The sequence below is a fragment of the Pinus tabuliformis genome, chromosome J (genome assembly GCF_031772625.1).
Source record: "Pinus tabuliformis cultivar Carrire ecotype Pingquan chromosome J, CPIR1, whole genome shotgun sequence".
Lineage (NCBI taxonomy): Eukaryota > Viridiplantae > Streptophyta > Pinopsida > Pinales > Pinaceae > Pinus > Pinus tabuliformis.
The window spans coordinates 1,580,220,887-1,580,227,599 of NC_142295.1; the positions used below are offsets into that span (position 1 = coordinate 1,580,220,887).

Below are 6,713 nucleotides of genomic sequence, written 5' to 3' on the forward strand. Positions count from 1 at the left end.
AATAAAACAGAGGTAAGATGCACTTATTGTTTCAGGCTACAGCACAAGAATTCCATCTTCATTTCTTCAAAACATTCATTAACGACAGGCAGTTTGCTCTCCAAGCTTTCAGCAATATTTGGTTATAGAAAAAACTCAAGTATACAATGCGAGTCTCTAGTGAAAATTCTCAATTGACCGACGCTTGAAACAATGTAGAGAGCGGTATATATAGGGAAAAACTCTCTACAACTGCTTTTATTACATCTTGACCTAAAACAGGTCATAAAAAATGATTAATTGACCTAATTCTATCAGAAATAAATGCATGAAAATATCTCGGGCTGCGTTGAGGGCGGCCGTATCAAAACTGAATAAATTATGTTGTCCTCGGTGGCTTGGTGCAGTGTTTTCTGCAATAAATGTGTATGGGTTTCTGCTTCTTTGCTGTCTGTCTGCATTTAAAGCTTTAACTGTGATTTGAGGGCAAGGATGGGCTTATGCCTCTTAATTTGACTTTCTGGGGGGCTCATCAATGTACAGGTGCTTCGAGCCCCTAAAAATCTTCGGCTGATACTCTTTAGCTCTTCTTCTTCTATGATACTCTTTGACAATAAATTGGGATGTTGTTCTAATGTGCTATGCGTTAAATCAGCATTTCATGGCCGTTGTTTGGCTCTGTCTTCCTTAAAATTGTCTTTGGCTCCTTCCTGAATGCTTCGTGAAGAGAAACGGGTCATTCGGTGCCTTTCGGGCTTGCTGGGGGCTGCGTAATGAAAAGATTCCCTAAAGATTCCCCATTCTGGCCTAATTTGTCCAGTGATAGGCGCAAATCGCTCATCAAAAACTGCCTCAGAAACTGATTCCGGGGCTCCGGAGTGCGATTTTCGCCCTTCGCGCTAAAACTGATGATGACGTCAGCATGACGTTAGCATGACGGGACTTTGTACGATGGGTGACGTCAGCGATGATGTCAGCAAGATGATGTGGCAGGATGATGTCAGCATGATGATGTCATCACGTACGGAGGTGACATGGCAGTACGACAGATCTGATGATGTGGTAGGACACGTGGCAAGTGACTCAGCGGTACAGTGGCAGGAGGGCCACGTAGGCGGATGACGTGTCATGGTGTCTGGGCAGGGGGTGACGCAGGCAGGTGACGTCATTGCGCAGGGGTGGTAAATGGTTTTGCGCGCACCGTCTTAGCGCCTGGGCGGTTTTGGGGGGAGGGGCTCTGCCACAGCCCAGAAGGTGACGTGTGGCGGGAGTACAGTGGCAATACCACCCATCTCCCGGACGCTAACCTTCGGGCGCGTCGGGGAACAGGAAGGCCCGCCAGTCGTTGATCTGGGCGCAGGACGATCGGACGGCTGGCGGGAAGGACGGGGCGATGGCGAGTTAGTGGGCGGGGACATTCGCGGGAATATTCCATGGCGCGGCGGTGGGTTTTTAGACTTAGGGAAAGTGGGTTACAGGGTTTAATGAGCGCGGGTTAATGTATTTATGCACAAAAACTTAGGATAAGGGCGAAGTGTGGGTTTTTTGAGGGTTTTTAGGGCTAGGGAGGGAGGTTATTAGCATGACCAGGTGTCATCTAACTCCTGCTATGACACGGATGGGCTAAAAATAGCCCCAGATGGGCTATTTTTCCCCGGACTTAGAAGAAATATGGCTATATTGCCAGGGGGGATATTTACATAGGGGGGTTTTATATACATTTTTTAGTAGGGGAAGGGGAAAAACTGATGGGGAGTTATATACTAGAGTTAGTAGTTAATATGGAGATGATAAGAAAGCGCTAAGGTAGGGGACCTTAGGCTAATTTTTGAGGGAAAAGTGACTCATAGACGAGAAATCCTTGAGTGAAGCAGATCTTCACCAAGACAAATGACATGGAAAATGATGAAACTAAGAGGAATCAAGCAGATCTTGACCTCTTTTGGGGAAATTATTAAGTGACTTGGGGAATTAGAAGAAGGGGAAGTTAGTGATGTTCAACTTGAGCTCCACCAAATGAAAAATTGCCTGCAACTGTGATCTGGAAAGATAAAACACTTTGTAACACAAAATTGATCATAAGTCATCATTCTGCAACCTCACAGCTACCTACCCAGCCTACTCACCTAACATTTTTTATTCTTTTTGGTTTGGGTGCACTTAGACTTGCAAACCCAGCTTTACAATTTTTATTTTGAATGATTTCCTATTTAAATCTACACTTATTTATGCCAGGGCCCAGATTAAGCAGTTGGGTGCCTTTGATTCTCTACCTATCTACAGATCTACCAAGATTAAACTGTTTGGTCAGATATCATTCTCTATATTCTAAAGCAGGAAATTGAAACCTAGGGAGACCAAGATTAAACTGTTTGGACCTCCCTTAAATGAAAACTCTTAAAAACTGGAACAACTCATCAAAATTGGAATACAACAGTGCCTTTGAACTAGAACACTTCATGGCATCCTGTGGAAATATGGAACACTGCAGCCTGCAAATTATGACATATTTGGCATGTAAAAATGTCAATCATGAAAGATGAAACCTTGTTGCAACATGAGGCTAACAGTGGCTCCACTTGGGGATGGCTTTTCCTTGTGAAAAGCAAAGAACAACAGGTCATACTACCTTGATCTTCTGTTTGTTGCTGTAGACTGGAAACATTTGTTCTGGCTGCTAAAAATGTAAAACTTTGAACTATGAACAACCTCCTCCTCAACTGAATTACTGTGAACTGTGCAGCATCACCTGCTTTCTTCTGCGTGCTTGATAATTATGCACAAAGACTACAAATAGTTCTTTTCTACCATGAATTGCTTGTAATGTGACAGTTTTTTTCTCTTGATACTTTGCTAAAAACTGGTGTAGAAACAGAGCTTTAAAAATGGTGTCTTTCACAAATTTACTGCTTTGCCTTAAACAATCGGCCTGCTTATACAAAATGAAAACAAAGTGCTGATATATACAAAAAAGATTGTACAAAGATATATACAAAACTGCATTGTGTCCCTTAAAAGGGGTCATGGTAATGTTTCAGCATATGGCCATTGACAGGGCCTTCTTCAGCAGTGCTGTCCTCTATAGATCTGAGAAAATATGTGTTATTTCCCTGAACAGCAGAAATAACCAATGGTCCTTTCCATAAAAAATCAAACTTAGCATGTTTGCCCTTGTCTTCCCTTCTTGAGTCCCCTCTTAGAACTTTGTCACCAACATTGAAATCCTCAGCTTTAGCTCTCTTATCAAACATCTTTTTAAGCTTTTCTTGCAAAATTTGAGCTCTGTCATAAACTTGTTCTTTGGTTTGCTGAAGATGAATGGTCTGATTGATTCTTCTTTGAATGTCATTTGGTTCAGCCTGAATTTCTTGTAACAATTTGATAGTAGGAATGCCCAAGGATGAAGGAAATCTAGCCTCCGTGCCATATACTAGCTCATAAGGGCTCATCCCAATGGATATTTTGCTCGAGAGTCTATCTGCCCATAGGGAATTTACCAGCTTTTTGTGCCAGTTCTTCTTGTTTTCTTCTAGCACTTTCATTATGATGTTGATGAGGCTTTTGTTATATGATTCGGCCAAGCCATTACCTTGGGGGTAATAGGCCGTAGAGTGGCCCAAGGTAATATGAAATCTGTGGAAAAAATTGATCATCTTTTTGGACTTAAAGGCAGCGGCATTGTCAGTGATGATTTTCTCAGGGCAGTGAAATCTAGACAGGATATTGCACTCAAGGAATTGGATAATGATGGTGTCATTGGCTTGTCTGCAGGGCATGGCTTCAACCCACTTAGTGAAATAGCCAGTGGCTGTTAGGATCCATTTGTGCTGGCCTGAGGAAGAGGGATGGATTTCTCCAATGAAGTCAAGACCCCATTGTTGAAAAGGTTGTTCAGTTGAGATGGGTTTAAGGGGCAGGGGTAACAACTTTCTCTTGCCCTCAAAAATTTGGCATTTGTGACATGACATGGCAAAATTCTTTACATCTTCAAAAAGAGAGGGCCAATAGAAACCAACCCTTAGAATTTTATCAGCAGTGGACTTCCAGTATAGATGTCCTCCACAGTCACCTGCATGGAATTCTTTCATGACATTGTTAGTTTCATTCATGGTTAAAAAATTAAGCAATATACCTTCATGATTTCTCCAAAATAATGCACCATCTATAAAGCAAAACTTTAAAGCCTTCATTTTAAAAAAATCTTTTCTTGGTCCTAGACAATCCTAGGGGAGCACACCGGTTTAACAATACAAAGCAAATATCAGTGTACCAAGGGCATTGCAGAAATATTTCACTGATCTGTGGAGTTGCCAGCTCCGGTTCATTGTCCAGCTGGTTTATGTCTAGGGCTTGAAAGTTTGTTTTCGGACATCAGTTTAGCTAAACCTTGTCCCTTTATCAGCTTGGTTGGTTTTATTTCTATATCATACTCAAGGATGCTTGCAATCCACTTGCCTCTTTTTCCTTCTAATCCCTCTTGGGTCAATATATCTTTTACAGCAGTGTGTGGGACATAGGCAATCACATGTGAACATAAAATGTACACTCTGAAATCCTTGATGGCCTTAACAAGTGCGTAGGCCTGTTTTTCCATGATTGGGTATTTCAAAGGGGCGTCTCTTAAGGCTCGGCTGAAAAATGCAATCGTTTTTTCAGCTCCCTGTTCATTCTTCTGTAAGAGGACAGTTGCTATCATGTGATCAGATGCAAACGAAAATATGATGAAATCTTTGTCAAATTGTGGACTGGTGAGTACAGGGGCTTGTGCCAATGCTGATTTGATACTTTCGAATGCTTGCTTGGTTTCCAGGGACCATCTTACCTTGGCATCCTTCTTCAACATGTTGCTTAACAATCTTATTAATTCAGCTAGATTTGGGATAATAATAATAATAATAATAATAATAATAAAACACACAATCTAAAAATTAATGAGATATCTACAAAACTAAACAAAATAAAATAAATGTACATAAAAGAAAAGCATAACAAGAAAAATATATCTACAAACTAAAATATATATACAAACAAATTTGACCAAAAATAAAAATAAAAAAATCCTATAACATAAATGTACAATCTAAAACATAACATACATAACCAAAAAAACATAACATTATACATTAAACATTAAAACACAAAAAAAATGTAACATATAACATAAATATCATATAACATTCTAAAAAATACAATGTAACAAAAAATAATAACACAACAACGTAATAAAAAAGAAAACGAAATTGCCATGAAAACTGTTTTATTGAAGTCATAGTGGAAAATTTTCACTCCTGGGTTAAAAATAACACCAAAGTGATTGGCATAAAGTCTGATAGGGCCAATGGCTCTCCAAATCTCTAGAATTTATCCTTCCTGGGATGTAACCGATTGTTGTTCCAAATGGCAGGGAAGCAACTACAACATGTCTCCCTAGAGATACCATTGCCATTGTTGAGGCAACCTTGCATGTAGTCAATTTGAGCTTAGAATTCAACATCAACTTCTTAATATTGCCCACCACCACCATTTCATGCCTCTCAGCAAGGAATCCTTGCTTCATTTCCTTAACATCCACAATATCTCCGACTACAAAGACGTTGGATCGTAGACAATCATCAACTTTCAGGTGCCCATCCTTATCAACAGTCTTTGAAAACGGATTCCTGAAGCCAAGAGGAGGCAACACTGTTTCCCACATACGCAAAATGACAATCTATAGAGATAGCCATTCCACTTGATGTGGTATATGTGTTATTTGATTCCAAGAGGCTTTCGAAATCAATGCGTTCATTCAGGTGCACCTCAATTTTTTTGGAAACTAAGAAATCCAAAGCTTTATGTGAAGCCTTTTCTTTAAGAAAGTTTATAAGTCTGTGACCTGCATGTATGATAATTACCTTCTCATTAGGGAAATCTAATGTGATTTCTGCAGTTAACTCAACAATCTCGATCCTCGCTATACTTGACAAAAAAACCATGATGTGTATCAAGAGTTGAGCCACCAACATCTGAGTATCTCCATGGCAGATCTACCTCTTGTAGATTAGGATCAGATCAGGGTCGCAACTGCCTCTGTTCATTAACTGCAAACAGTTTTTTCTCCCACAATTTACCAAGTAAGTCTCTAGAGAACCTCAAATATCTCCCAATTTGTTACGAATTTGAAAAAATTGCTGCTGGGTTTTATAATTGACCACGTTCTGAGAAAAACCTACGTTTTATTTTTTCGAAATATGTTTTAATTTGGCCCAAAATCTTGTTTTAAAACCGAAATTTTTAAACTGTTACCAAGGAACTGCTGGGTCTTCCATGTCCACAACCAAACGTGCATGAGGAGCGCATTAAATCAGTACTCACCTCAAACCCAAATTCTATCATGTAATTTTGCCAATGGAACCATTGGAGATCTTTGTTTGTATCTTGTTCATAGTGTGGAAAATCCATTGACTATGAATTACTAGTCATCCATGAACGTGACAAGTGTGACTTTCCACTTTCAACTATTGATCTTGATAAACATCTAAACATCTGTGGGAATAGAACAAAATATTGTAATCTGTGTAGCAAGTATGTGAGATTGTGTGAAAAGCTAGCTCATGATTTATAGTTCCATGAAGAAAATTCTGATGACACTGAGGATTCTTCAAGAGAGTAGCACGGAGAAAATAATCATAGCTCACCAGCAGCAGAACTGTCTCGAAGAGGCTGTAAGATACCTTGCAGCATCGTTGGCTTTA

General features: G+C 39.8%; 1 pseudogene; it reads right to left on the reverse strand.

Annotated features, from left to right (window-relative positions):
* Positions 1 to 5,272: 5,272 nt before the first annotated feature.
* Positions 5,273 to 5,954, reverse strand: LOC149233526 (uncharacterized; annotated as a pseudogene).
* Positions 5,955 to 6,713: the final 759 nt, after the last annotated feature.